The sequence below is a fragment of the Leopardus geoffroyi genome, chromosome E2, assembly GCF_018350155.1.
Source record: "Leopardus geoffroyi isolate Oge1 chromosome E2, O.geoffroyi_Oge1_pat1.0, whole genome shotgun sequence".
Taxonomy (NCBI): Eukaryota; Metazoa; Chordata; class Mammalia; order Carnivora; family Felidae; genus Leopardus; species Leopardus geoffroyi.
In genome coordinates, this window is record NC_059335.1 from 41,494,952 (window position 1) to 41,510,807 (window position 15,856).

General features: G+C 40.0%; 2 long non-coding RNA genes across 2 annotated transcripts in view; one reads left to right on the forward strand and one right to left on the reverse strand.

The window, feature by feature from the left end:
* Positions 1–15,856, reverse strand: part of LOC123579258 — a 400,496-nt gene that overhangs the window by 85,653 nt on the left and 298,987 nt on the right. The window lies entirely within an intron of this gene.
* LOC123579259 lies at positions 169–8,109 on the forward strand. The gene is made up of 2 exons (XR_006702704.1): positions 169–802; positions 6,405–8,109. It is a non-coding gene; the product is annotated as an uncharacterized LOC123579259 (long non-coding RNA).

The following is a 15,856-nucleotide window of genomic DNA, read 5'->3' on the forward strand; positions in this document are numbered from 1 at the left end:
GCCCTACATCCTGAACCTGGCACTTTAAAGGTGTCTAGTATCTGTGAGGCTCCTGGGTGGCTTGGTCAGTTAAGTGTACGACTTCAGCTGGGGTCATGATCTCATGGTCTGTGCTGACAGCTCAGAGCCTGTTTGGGATTCTGGGTCTCCCTCTCTCTCTGCCCCTCCCCCACTTGTGCTCTGTCTCTGTCTCTCTCTCAAAGATGAAAAAAAATCATTTTTAAAGGGTTTGAAAATGTCTAGTATCTTTATAACTTTTGTTTATATAAAATAAAACACCTATTTGCTCTTCACCTTCATGCATACTCATGGCTTTATACACAGTATGCTGCCTCCACCATTTTGGGGAAACCCTCTGCCTTGATTCTTTCTGTCAATTTAACTCTTATCAATAGGAAGCCTGTTTTTTTACACAACTTTTCCAGGAACTCCTCCCTGTGACTCCTCCCTCTCATAACCCTTAGCAGAACTTACTGCCCCCTTTTCTTTCAACACAATCATATTCTGCCTAGTCATGTGGCTTTGGTTGTTGCCTTATCACTTGTGTGACTCTCCAAATCCAGATCTAATGTTCCCTTGAATTAGAAAATAGGTTTTATATGTTCACTTTTCCTGTGCTGTGCCTATGGTGCAAATGTTACATTTGGAATGGAAAGGACCCCAGGTGGAAACTCATCAGACCTTTGTTTTACAGAGGTCAAATGACTCGGCCACGGCCACATGGAATTTATGGGAGATCACCTGAAGCCCACTATAATGCACTTTCAAGGAACGAGGGAGAAAGGGATACATGGACAAGCAGGTAGGTGGATATGTACGTGTGCATAGTGTAAGTAGATACCTATCAATTCTCGATTCAAGGAAGGAAAAAAACCTGATGAGAGAAATGACAACTATCATGTCTAGCTGGTAGAGATAGGAGTCCTTCAGTCCTACCAGACTCAGTAAAAGATAACTCACCAAGACCTTGGCTGAGTAGCCAAACAGGTCCTGCGGGGGGCTGGGGTGGGGGGAAGATATCAAGTCTCTGGGAAATGTTAGAACCAACTTGTTATAAAGGTACATTTTTTTTTTAATTTTTTTTTCCAACGTTTATTTATTTTTGGGACAGAGAGAGACAGAGCATGAACGGGGGAGGGGCAGAGAGAGAGGGAGACACAGAATCGGAAACAGGCTCCAGGCTCTGAGCCATCAGCCCAGAGCCCGACGCGGGGCTCGAACCCACAGACCGCGAGATCATGACCTGGCTGAAGTCGGACGCCCAACCGACTGCGCCACCCAGGCGCCCCTAAAGGTACATTTTTTCATCAGGGATCTAGACTTCCCTATTATGTCCTCCCCAGCCAATGTTTTCCTTCATTCTTCAGGGTCCTTGCTACTCAGATACTAAACTTACTTCAATAATATAATCAGCTTCAAGGATGATATACAATGAGTGATTTATACTCTGATGTATCCGTTAGTTACTAACAATATCACTGTGGAAACTCAGAAAAGTACCTATCTAGGCATCTTTCATGTGGACAGATCACCTGACAGGTGGCTATCCAGACTCTGATAATAAATATCTAGTGACATAAGGACTTCTTCGGTTGCTTATCAGCTCTAATTTTCAGACAATTCTGATTCCTATTAAGTCTCTTACCTAATAGTTACTTTGTATAGCTCCTGTCAACAAACAGTTGTTGACATTGGATGAAGTAGTTGCCATAATGCTACACGTGGCAATTATGACAAAGACATGGCTCTTTGTCCTCAAATCACTTTCAATCTAGGTAAAATCTCCATTTAATCCGCTTCTCCCATTAATCTTGTGTCAAGCTGAACATTTTAATTAGTGGATAATCAGCTCTGTAGGAATATTACAAATAATTGTTTGAATCTGAAAAATAATTATTTTCTTCCCCATCAGTATCTCTCCTTCTAGCTAATCATCACAGTGCCCTCTAATTCTTGCCAATATGTCATTATCTGAGTTCGTCCACATTCCTGGTCACCCCACCAGTGACCGCCTCTCCCTCTTGGTAACGAGTTATAAATGAAAAAAGCCATATGAACTCAGCTCTTAATATTGACGGAAACTCTTCAGTCCAATACTTCCTTATTATAGATCATATGGTAGGTTCGATGAATAGAACCAGAGCCAGATCAATAATCCCCAGCACTGGACTACCAATAAAGTCATCATTAACCTCTGAAATCCCACTTCCATAGTGGGTGGCTAACCATATTCAAGATAGCCTGTTGCTGAGAGCAACCTTCAGTCATTCTTGACCTGAAACCTAAGTCTCCCATATGCATCCTCACCATGAGTTTCACACATGCTCATCTGGCTTGGGCTGTTTAAAAAATGTTCACAGTGCCCCACAAGGCCTCTGATAAATCAGAACCTTCTGGAGGGGATCTCGTTTTGGTCCAAATACAGGCTCTTCCTCAGCCACACACCTTAAGTTACAGTCTTCTTGTAATAGGTTACTGTAACCTTTAATGAGAAAATGTAATACTTAACCTCTCATCCATCCTCTTGAATTCTGCACATGCAATACATCGACGATACTTAGAGGAGATAAGCACATACAGACTGTTCTTCGGCCTTTATCTTATCTAATAGCAATATTAGGAGTCAGAATAATTCAGCATCCCACAAGTTCTATTCTTTCTGGTTGTGAGTTTGATTATGTATTACCACAAAGGATAAGGTACATTCTATCAGATGGGATCTAGTAAGAGTGTAATGGCAGTTATCTGTCCCCTGTTTAAGAAAAGCCATAGCATTTCAATGTTAACATCAGAGAAGAGATATCTAGGAGAGGCTGATATGGTTGAGGCTCACATCACCTTGAGCTATCTCATGCCACTGTTTTTGTCACCATCACATTAATCCCCTAGGAGTCCTATGATATGCCCATTGTGGACACTGGCTCCTTTTATGTATGCAGTGCCAGTAAAACAAGGTGAACCATTATGGTGAAATTTTATTAAAGATTCATAATTCACATGGAAGAAATCATCGCTTAGAACTTGAGCTGTATAGTCAGGCAGATCTTGGCCAACTTCTGTGATTGTGCACAAGTCAGTCAACCTTTATCAAAACTTCATATTGAAACTAAGAATTTTAGTATTAACCCCATTGGCCTGTGGTAAGGATTTAGTGAGAATAGAACATACTAGATGCCAAAAGAATTGGCTATAATTAAACATAGAACAGTAATCTGGCTTACCTTTAAGGCACATTCTCTAGATTTCCCCATAATTTTTAGTCCATTTTTACACTACAAGCATCATTCCAAGCACAGAACTTTGAAGAACACACCTCAAAATCCAGACCCAAAAAAGAGTGATACCCTTGCTCTTCTCCTCTCTTAAAATGAGAACTTTATTTGCTTCACATTTTTTCTCCAAAGTATTAAAACATATGGTATTTCTTCTGTGTCCGTAAAATTTTAAAACAGATACAGATGTTCTTCTCGACTAAGAGTCAAATTCGGAGTCAGAAGACCGGGTTGTGAATTCTGCCTCTGCATATTAACAGTGGGATCTGAATCAACTGACTTCACCTCTGATTCTTGGTATTGCTAAATGCTAAGGAATAGCAGTGATGTCATGATGGTGATGGTGACAGTAAGGGCATCTACCTCACAAGCTTGTTGAGAAGATTGGATGAGCTATATTATGTGATAACAGTTACAGTGTTGAAATTAAAAAGCTCCCCCCCCCCTTATGATTGGGGGAACCAAAGCTCATGTTGTGGAAAAAAAACGCTCAAGGTCATGCACCATGTGAGGCACTTCCACCTATGCAAGTAGCCCTGTGACATGTTAAGTAAAGAGTTATTCCACCTTTACTTCCTACTTAGGGGGAATACCCATGGAGAAGAATAGGTCCAATGTGATGGACAGAACTCCCTCTACAAAAGAACAGTATTTAAGCTTTCCATTAATGTAATCTCTTAATTAGGGCTCCTTTGGCTAGTTGAAATAAATTGGGGATTTATCAAAAAGCTCCTGGGGTATCTCATAAAATTGATCCAACAGCTAAAGAACCATAAGTTGACAAAGGAGATACCCAAAGAGGCTCTGGAGATTTCCTTGGAAGCCAAAGGCCATAAAATTGAACTCTAGCGCTATGCTGTCCAATACAATATATATATATATATATATATATATATATATATATATATATATATATATATTTTTTTTTAATTTTTGTAAATGTTTGTTTATATTTTGAGAGAGAGGGAGACACAGAATCTGAAGCAGGCTCCAGGCTTCAGCTGCCTTTCATATACTCATTATCCACATGGCACTACTCTATTGGATAATACAAGGTATGGAACATTTCTATTACCTGAGAAGTTTCGATAGCAGAGCGCTGCTCTACACTGATGTCATTTAAGTACCTTTAAAACTCCCAGACTTTGTGTCCCCTTATTCCAATTTTCTAATTTTTTGGAGAGGGCATTAGCCAGGTTTATATGGTATCTACATTGTGAAACAACTATGACCAATTTGGACAGTATCCTTTAATATAGTCCTCGCTTTGCTGGCCTCCTTGACTAGGGTGGGGGATCAGTCCCAGAAAAAGGGTATGGTTTTGCCTCCCAGAGCTTTTTTCCTGCTGAACCCTTATAACCCTCACTGCAGCCTAGAAAGCAGAGAAAAAGCTCCACCCAAGACCTCAGAACAAGTGATTCAGGGTTACAGCCCACTTCCTGTGTCTTGTTTGGAAGACTTCTTTAAAATCTTATTTTTTCTCATTGTTCATTTTGGATAGCATTCTTGCAACATCCTAATAAATATCAACCTCTTAAAGAAGTCCCACTGGGCATGTTAATAGGAAAAAAAGACAAAACAAAACAGCACTTTTATGTCTCTTCATTCTCAAGGTATAACCCAACATATCTGGAGCTGTGTATGCTGAAAGGATGATTTATTTTAAATCTAGACAACCTTCTGAATGCATGATGCACTTTTTTAGCACACAAGTTCAGAGGAGGGACAGAGAAGCCAAAAGAGGTTTCATTTACGATCTTTTGTCCCTTCTATGAAAAGCGCCTGAGCTAATAACAAAGAAACTAAACACACGAAACTAATTATCAGAGTCATTTTTAATTAACCTGGCCAGCTAACATAATCCCTGAAACATTTTATCTTCAGGACAAAACATCACTGGTTTTTGTATTCCTGGATCTGCATCGAGTGAGCATCATCAAATCCTGATACCAAGTGGATGGGTTTGTGCATCTAGGGTGGGTAAGTAAGCGGAGGGTTTTGACTTCCCCCACAGCTTCTAGCTTCTTGAGTTTGCTTTCCTGTAGCCTTCATTTTCCGGGTGTTCTCAAAAAACACTCAGGTCTTGTGTCTCACGGTACTTAAACCATAGGAATACCCTGGCCCAAACATGCCTTCAGACCAGGAATCAGAATGCCTCTCACCTGCCGCAGGCAGTGACACTCTGAAGAGGCACGTGCCGTTCCTTGAAGGCAGCAGTTCTCAGCCTCGCCTGCACATGAGCATCGCCAGAGGAGCTTTTCAAAGGACTCAGTCCAGCTGTACTCCAGACCAATTAAATTAGAATGTGGAAGGGCAGCACCAGCATCAGTACATTTTATAGCTCCCCAGATGACAGCAAAGATTCTTGGCAAGCGAGTGGATAGCAGCACGAGCGCCACCTGGAGTTCGTGAGAAATGGAGGCTCCCTGACCCCCAGCCACCCCTCCTGAACAAGAATCTGCATTCTGAGAAGATACCCCAGGTGACTTAATTGTGTATTGAAGATTGAGATACAGAGCCCAACCAGTTTGAACAGGTATCAGAAGCACCTGGAGAGTCTTAAAATGCAGACTGCTGGGCCTCACCCCCAGTGTTCCTGGTTCATAATGTCTAGGGTAAGGCTTTGCCTTTCTAAGAATGATGAAATGCTCGTGATCCCCATTGATGCTGACACTATGCAGGAACCACAGTTTCAGACACACTCCTCCCTCATTCATTTATTAACTCTCTCCCCCAGTTCATTTATTCTGCCAATAATCTTGAGGCACAGGGGATTTTGCAGTGAACAAAGAGATAATCCGTGCCTCATGGAACTTTAATTCTAGAGGAGGTTCAGACAATAAATAAGCAAACGAAATATAGAAACAAGTGTTACAGATTATGTTAAGTTTTTTATGAAAAATATACTGAATAAGATCCGGGGTGACTAGAAGATGCCAGTTTAGATTAAATGGTCAGGGAAGGACTTGCCTTTGAGCAAAGACCTGATGGATGAAGGTTTTAAAACCACGTTATCAAACAGGAGAAACTGACTTCTAGGCAGAAGGAAAAGGAACCCTAAGTGCCCTGCTCCAAGGTGGGTTTAGTAAACTCCAAGACCAAAAAAGTGAGATTTTCCTCTTTATTTCTCAGATCTACAACCTTCCTGCTGAATGATGTTGGGAATGCTACCCTCCTTTCGTGGCCTGTTTTACTCATCAAGCTTCCCTGGTAACATTCTTTGGAAGATTACAACTTCAGTGTGAACAGAGCATTAACTAAGTTCTTAATGAAGTTACACTTGCTTACTGGCACCTGGTCTCTGAGGGAGAAGGAAAACAACTTTCTAACAACAGTGAGTGAGCCATCTATCCTTCTGGAACCTTGTAATAGGAGACATGAAGAATGAGAAGACTGGACTGCCATCAGGAAACTCCCAGCCACACAGGATGGTAAATGGCAGGAAGAAATAGTGAATATGTAAAAAGAGCAGAAATGGCTGCATAGGTATGAATTATGGGGTAGGAGTGATGTCACCAGGAAGGTGACATAGGTAGCTCCTGACTGTACAAGAACTGAAAACCATTCATGATGAGACATCAATGAAAACATTCTAGAATGTGAAGCACCTCTGCACCAAAGACCTGGAGACAGACTTCACTGGAAGGATAAGAGGAGCAGTTACACATTGGTGTTATGCCAGCCGAGGGAGGGACACACTGGGAGGTCTCCCCAAAGCCTACAGCCATCCAGTAAGAAAAGAGAGCCCATCATGGACAGTGGGTCCCTTTTGGGGAGTTTATACTTTGGTCTCACCTCAAGGAGATCATGGGAGAATCTGCAGGGCTTGCAACAACCAGCATTCAGATCTTGGCCAAATGGCTCCTACCAGCAATGCCCAGGTGGAAGTCCCAAGGAGCAGCCTCACTCATCTGCACGGCCAAGACAGTGGCACAGTTTGACCAGGGAATGAGGCAGGATGCAGGTCTGCCTGATCTGGGAACTCAGATGAAGATCCTTGCTGTACTCTGAGTCTGGTCTCCTCACCCTGGCAAGGCAGCTAATTCTTAGCCCAGACCAATACTGAATGCAGTTCCTGGCCCTGCCCAACCAGCAAGCCTGTTCTGATAACTGGGAAATGTCTCGGTACGGCAGCGCTCAAACAGCGCAGCCAGTGGCTCTGCCCATCTGTGGAGACAGACTAGTGAGCTTATCTGGCCAGAGAGTTTGAGGCACAGGTATGTCTGGTAAGACTCTCACTTGGGGAGCTAAGCAGACTTGGGATCTTTTCTTTGGCTGCCTACACCTCCTTGTGCAGGAAAGCTCAGCTGCAGCTCTGCCCACTGCTCTGCCCTCCAGTCCTGCTAGCTGAAACCCCTAATCTTGGTAGCGTGCCCGCCAGCCCTGATTATAATGGTACTTGAACAGAGAACATCACCAGCAGCTTTGTATCCGTGGAGCCATTTGTCCAGACAGCTGAGTGTGCAGGTCTGACTTGATTCCTCCCACCCTCAAAAGACTAGTCTGCAGCCTGCCCAGGCAAAGGAATATAGAGCGGCCTCCAGACTGACACAACCCTAACCAGAGCTCTTTCCAACTTGTGACCTGTGAAGGGCCTCATCTAAGCAGAAACACTAATTCGAAACCTCACCTAAACAGACCCTGATAGCAAGTGCCACCTGCTCAAAGATGTTACAAACTGATAAATGCAGAAAATCAAGTCAAGTGGTCTGGCCCAGTCTAGAAGAGGAGACCACTTACTCAAATGTGCAGATACTGACATAAATCACTAAAAAATGTAAACACGATACCACCGGGGCAACTAATGAAGCGCTAATAAATGACACTAAAAAATGGAGATCTTGTAGTTCACTAAACTTAAGAGGATTATTCTGAAGTGTCTGACAGTTAACAGAACACAGAAGAAGACAACAAAATTAGGAAAACAATGCATGAACAAGTTCAACAAATAAAAATCATAAAAAATTAAATCCTAGAAGTGAAAAATACACTGGATGAACTGAACAATTAAATAGCTTCACCAGCAGACTTGACCATGCAAAAAAAAAAAAAAAAAAAAAAAAAAAAAGTATACAGGGCCAATAGGGCACAATCAAAAGAAAAATACCCACATAGGAATCCCAGGAGCAAGAAAGGGATAAAGTATATTTAAGGCACTAATGGCTGAAAATTCCCAAATTTTGGGAGAGAAATGGACATCCAAATCCATGAGGCTGAAAGGATCCAAAATAGACTGAAGCCAACTAGGGCACCAATAAGTCACATTCTAATTAAGTTGGCAAAAGTCAAAGACCAAGAAAGAATTTTGGAAGCAGCAAGAGAAAAGAGAATTTACCTAAAGGGAACCCCCATAAGACTACTCAACAGAAAGTTTCAGGCTAAGAGAGAATGGAATAATATATTCAAAATCTCGAAAGAAATTATAAACCAGGAATTCTATACCAGGCCAAGAAATTACTCAAAAATGAAGGAGAGAGAGCTTAAACAAAAGCTGAGAGAGTTCTTAGACAGGTCTTAAATGTTAAAGGGAACTTTTTCACTGAAGAAAAAGGATGGTTTATATCATAAAAGCATAAGGTAGTATAAAATTCCCTGGTAATGGTAAATGTATTATCAAATATATATTCTGTAATATGGTAACTGTACATAATTCACTTACAACACTATTTTAAAACTTAAAAACAAAGGCAATGAAAATAAGTATGATAATATTTTGAATTATTTTGGATAGGAGATTAAAAATATATAAATTATAACATCAATAACCTACATGTGGTGAAAAGTATAAGTTGAAAACATAGGGAGTGCTCTCAAAATTAAAATGAGAATAAATTGAAAACAACTTAAGATATTTCATACAAGCCTCATAGTAACCCCAAGAAAAAGCCTGTAGTGATTACAAAAAAAGATAATCAAGTCAAAGTAAACTGATACCAAAAGGCATCAAACAAGGAACAATGGATCTACAAAAAAGAAAACTATTAACAAAACAGCAATACTAAGTCCTTACCTGTTAATAATTACTTTAAATGTAAAGGATTAAGTTCTCCAAAAGACATACAATGGCTGAATGGATAAGAAAAAAAAAAAAATCAAGATTTAACGGTATTCTCCCTACAAAGACCCACTGTAACTTTAAAGACATGCAGACTGAGTGAAAGGATGGAAAAAAGATATTTCAAGCAAAAGATAATTTTTTTAAAAAGCAGGGGTAGCTATAAATATATGAGACAAGAAAGCCTTTCTCTTTTGCCATTTTTAAAGAATGTCATTATATAAAGGCATCAGTCCTACAGGAGGATGTTACAATTGTAATATGTATTTACCCTATATTAGAGCATCTCAATATATAAAGCAAAAGCAGAACTGAAAGAACCAAAAAATAATATAAAAATGATTAATATCTTATTCTTAATAATTAGATAATCCAGAGAATCAATAAGGAAAGAGTCAATGTGGGCAACACTATAGACCAAATGGACCTAACAGACATAAGCAGAACATTTTCTCTGACAATAGTAGAATACACATTCTTCTCAAGTATACATAGAACATCTTCTGAGACAGATTATATGTTAGGCAATAGAAACAAAGTCTTAGCAACTTCAGGAAGATAGAAATCACACTGAGTATCTCTCTGATCAAAATGGTATGCATGTTAAAAAAAATAAATTTGAAAAATGGTATACATGCTAGAAATTAACAATAGGAGAACAAGTGGAGTATTTCCATGTATTTGTAAGTTAAACAGCACTCTCCTGAACCACCAATGGATCAAAGAAGAAATTAAAAGGGAAATAGAAAAGTATACTGAGAAACACAAAACAGGAAGCACAACATAGCAAAACTTAGGGGATGCAGCCAAACTAAGAACTTCTAAGAAGTTCATAACAATAAATGCCCACATTAATAAACAAAGACATCAACTACACAAGCTAACTCTATACCTCAATGAATTAGAAAATGTAAAATAAACTAAGCCCAAAGTTAGCGGAAGGAAAAAATGAAATAAATGAAATAGAAAACAGGAAAACAATAGAAAAGATTACCTTTTCAAAGAACCAACTCTTAGTTTTATTAAACAAAAAGGTAAACCTTTAGCTAGACTAAGGAAGGGAACAAAAGGAGTCAAGTCAAAATTGTGAATGGAAAAGGAGACAAATTATCTGCCAACAAACTGGACAAACTAAAATAAATTATTAGAATCATAACCTACCAAGACTGAATCAGGAAGAGACAGAAAGTAAGAACACACCCATTATTACTAAGGAGATTGAGTTAGTAATAAAAAAATCTCCCAACAAAGAAAAGCTGGTAAATTTTGCCTCGCATTAAGGAAGGATTGTAAGAGTTACAATCAAGCTAGCAGAGGAAGAATTATCCTGATCTCACTTTACCCATTGGACACACCAAAACTATACATAGAGCACAACTCTGAGAATTAACTGAAAGCTAGCAGAACAGCTCTTCCACAACTAAAGATATAAAGAAAAGCCACATCAAGGGGGGTGGGTAGAGATGCGATCTAGGCAGGACCTTACACCCCTAGTGCAGCAGCCCATGAGTAGGACAGATATAAAAAATACAGCGATCCTGCCTGAGGAGCAGATCATTCAAGATTCACATGAGGAACCCCTTCCCTGGGAAGACAAACTCCCATAATGTCTGGCTTTGAAAATCTGTTAGACTTAAACTCTAGGAGAGTCACAGGGCTATAGGATATCAAGATTTTGCTCATTTTTTTTTTTTTACATATTTATATTTGAGAGAGAGAGATAGTGCCAGTAGGAGAGGGGCAGAGAGAGAGAGAGAGAGGGAGACACAGAATCCAAAGCAGGGGTCAGGCTCTGAGCAAACTCAGACTGTGAGATGGTGACCTGAGTCGAAGATGGAGGCTTAACCAACTGAGCCACCCAGGTGCCCACAAGATTTTTCTCTTAAAGAGCCCAGAGTCACTCTGAGACCCAGCACAGAGGCAGCAGTTTTGAAATCACCTGAGTAGTATGTGAAGGAAATGTCTCCAGGAAGGGAAGGCCTGCTGGGTGCCTTTTTTCCTACTTCCCTTCTTATCTAGCCCAGCACTAGGGGGTGCTATTTCTGACATTATCCATCTACTTTGCTAGCACCACTTGACCTACGCTCGCTGGCAGTTGCCTCTCCAAAGCAGGTCCTGTTGACCACTCCTACTGAGTGACCTCAGCCAGGACTGGTGCCCCCATAGCCATAGCAGAGGCCAGCTCTGTCCACCAGTGTGCCTGCAGCAGTCGTGGCTGAGCCACACAGGGACCAGCCCTGGAGTGCCTAGTTCTGATGGCTGGGTGAGGAAGGGATCGTGCTTCTTTGCCCCACAGGACACTCTCTATATAAGGCCACTCTTCCAAGACTAAGAGATGTAGCTGATCAACCTAATACATAGAAACACACACAGAGAGTCAGGCAAACTGAGGAGAGAGAGGAAAGTGTCCCAAACAAAAGAACGAAGAAAAGGAACTAAATCAAAGAGACATGTGCAATCTACCTGATAAAAATTTCAAAGTAATGATCGTAAAGATGCTCACCAAACCCAAAAGAAGAGTGGGTGAACACAGTGACAACTTTGAAAGAGAGATAGAAAATATAAAGAACCAATCAGAACTAAAGATTAAATAAAACGAAAAATACACTAAAGGGAATCAGATTAGAGGATGCAGAACAACAGATTAGCTATCTGGAAGATGGTAGTGGAGATCACTCAAGCTGATCAACAAAAAGAAAAAAGAATTTAATATAGTAAGGATAGTTTAAGGGACTTCTGGGATAACAGCTAACATACTAACATTCATATTACAGGAGTACTAGAAGCAGAAGAGACTGAAAAGGAGGCAGAAAATTTATTTGAAGAAATAGCTGAAAATTTCCCTAACCTGGGGAAGGAAACATTCAGGTCCAGAAAGCACGGAGAACCACAAAGAGGTCTTCACCAAGATATATAATTAAAACGTGAAAACTAAGAGATAAAGAGAGAATCTTAAAATCAGCAAGAAGAAAGAAACTAGTCACATTTCTCCTAGAACCAACCCACCCCCTCGCCCCCGCCCCATCCCATACACTGAGACTATCAGCTAAGTTTTCAGCAGAAACCTATAGGCCAGAGGTAATGACACAATAGATTCAAAGTGCTGACAGGAGGGGTGCCTGGGTGGCTCTGTTGGTTAGGCGTCCGACTTTCTCTAAGGTCCTGATCTCGTGGTCTGTGGGTTTGAGCCCCGCGTTGGACTCTGTGTTGACAGCATGGAGCCTGGAGCTTGCTTCTGTGTGTGTGTGTCTTTCTCTCTGCCCCTCCCCTGCTCACACTCTGTCTTTCTCTCTCAGAATATTAAAAAAAAAAATCAAAGTGCTGGTAAGAAAAATCCTACAATTAAAAACATTCTACCCAGCAAGGTTATCCTTCAAAATTGAAGGAAAGATAAGTTGTTTTCCATATAAACAGGAGTTAAAGGAGCTCATCACCACTAACCCGGCCTTAAAAGAGGTCCCTTTAGCATTTCTTTTAAGTGGAAAATAAAAGACCACAAGTAGAAGAAAATTATGAAAGAAAAAAAAAATCACTGGTAAAAACAAACCTATAATAAAGGCAGTGAATCAGCCACTTGCCAAGCTAGTATGAAGGTTAAAAGACAAAAGTGGTAAAATCAACTATATTTGCAGTAATTAAGGGATACACAAAATAAAAATATAGAAAATAGGACATCAAAAACAAAACATGGAGCTAAGGAATAAAAATATAATGCTTTTACAATGTATTTTAAGTCACCATTAACTTAAAATAGACTGTTCTATACATAGGATGATCTATATGAACCTGATGGTAACCACAAACCAAAAACCTATAATAGATTCACTTAAATCCAAACAAAACACTAAAAGTCTAACCCTAATCTAATCACAAGAGAAGAGAGGAACAGAGAATTACCAAAGCAACGAGAAAACAATTCACAAAACGGCAATAATTTTATACCTGTCAATAATTACTTGAAACGTAATGGACTAAATGTTCCAATCAAAAGACAAAGGGTGGCTAAACCAATTAAGAAAGGAAAGAGACCCATTTAGAGGCTGCTACAAGAGACTGACTTCAGACATAAAGACACATACAGACTGAAAGTGAAGGGATAGAAGAAGGTACTCCATGCAAATGGAAACAAAAAGAAAGCTGAGGTAGCAATACTTAAGACAAAACAGACGTATTATAAAAATTTGAACAGGAGACAAAGAAAGGCATTACATAATTAAGAAATCAAGAAAATCTAACTGCAACTACCTATGTGCCAAACATAAAAGCACCTAAGCATATAAAGTAAACATTAATTGACATAAAAGGAGGAATTGACAGTAACACACTAATAGTAGGCAACTTTAACACCCTACTTACATCAATGACTAGGTCATCCAGATAGAAAATCATGAAGAAAACAGTGGCACTAAATGACACATTAGACCCACTGAAGTTAATAGATATTTATAAAACATCCCATCCCCAAACAGTAGAATAAACATTCTTGACAAGGGCACATTGAACATTCTCCAGGATAGGTCACATGTTAGGCCACAAAACAAATCTCAATAATTTAAGAAGACTGACATTAAGCATTTTTTTTTTGCCCACAATGGTATGAAACTAGAAATCAATAAGAAAAAATAAACTGGAGAAAAACTTGAACACATGGAAGCTAAGCAACATGCTAACTAAACAAGTTGCTGAATAAATCACAAAGCAAGTAAAAAAATACCTGGAGACAAACGTAAGTGAAAACACAACAATCCAAAAATATATGGGAAGCAGCCAAGGCAGCTCTAAAAGAGAAGTCTATAGCAAGACAGTTTTATCTCAAGAAACAAAAAACTAGGGGCGCCTGGGTGGTTCAGTCGGTTAAGCGTCCGACTTCGGCTCAGGTCATGATCTCGCGGTCCATGAGTTCAAGCCCCGTGTCAGGCTCTTTGCTGACAGCTCAGAGCCTGGAGCCTGTTTCAGATTCTCTGTCTCCCTCTGTCTCTGACTCTCCCCCGTTCATGCTCTGTCTCTGTCTCAAAAATAAACGTTAAAAAAAAAAGAAACAAAAAATCAAACTATTTAACCTTGCACCTAAGTGGACTAGAAAAAGAAAAGGTCCAAAATTAGTAGAAGTAAAGAAATAATAAAGATGAGAGTGGAAATAAATGAAAGAGCCTTAAAAAAATAAGCAATAGAAAAGATCAATGAAACAGAACTGTTTCTTTGAAAGATAAACAAAATTGATAAACTTGATCCTGACTCACCAAGAAAAAAAAAAAAACAGGGCCCAAATAAAATCACAAAGGGAAGTTACAACCAATCACACACAAATACAAAGGCTTATGAGTATTATGAACAATTATGCACTAACAAATTGGCTAGAAGAAATAAATTCCTACAAACCCATAATCTTCCAAGACTGAATCAGAAAGAAATACAAAATCCAAATAGACTGATCGCTAGTAACTAAACTGAATCATTAATAAAAACGACCAATAAACAAAGGTCCAGGACTAGATGCTTCCTAGATGAATCCCACCAAATATTTTAAGGGTTAATACCTATTCTCCTCAAGCCATTCCAAAAAACTGAAGAGGAATGAATACTTCCAAATCCATTCTATGAGGTCAGCATTACCCTGATACCAAAATCACAGACCCTACCAACATCCCTCGACAGGCGGCCTCCCTCCTGGTGCTGCAGGGCCCCTCCCGCAGGGGACCACCAACACAAAGCTAGCTAAGCCTGCCCCTCCCGCCCCTGTGCACCTTGTGGATCCACCCTGTTTAATACGCCCTTGGCCAGATCCCATTGAAGCAGCACCACAAGCCTGGCATAGTGCAAGTAGCCCAGACAGGGGCCACACCACTTCACAGTGAGTCCTGCTTCTGGGAGAGGGGAAGATAAGGTACACACCAGTCTGACTGTGGCCCCAGTAGTGAACTGGGGGCAGACATCTGGTCTGATTGCAGCCCCACCCACCAACACAAGTTTCTCCGGACAGCACAGGGGAAGTGCCCTGCAGTTTGGAGCTACCGCAGGGACTAGCCAAAAAGGCGAAATGGAACAATTCTCCTCGAAAGAAACATAGATGCAAAAATCCTCAACAAAATATTAGCAAACCAAATTCAACCATACATTCACAATATCCGAGACCATGATAAAGCTGGATTTGTTCCAAGGATGCAAGGATGGCTCAATATCCACAAATTAATCAGTATGATATACCACATTAACAAAATGAAGGATAAGAATCCTATGATCATTTCAAACAGATGCAAAAAGACATTGGATAAAATTAAACATTCATTATATTAAAAAAACTCTCAAGTGGGTAGAGACAGCATACCTCAACATAATAAAGGCCATTTTTGACGAACTCACAGCTAACATACTTAAGGGTGAAAAACTTAAAGCTTTTCCTCTAAGGAACAAGACAAGGATGCACACTCTCCCCACTTTTATTCAGCATAGTACTGGAAGTTCTAACCACAGAATCAGACAAGATAAAAGGCATAGAAATTGGTAAAAAAGTAAAACTGCCACTATTTGC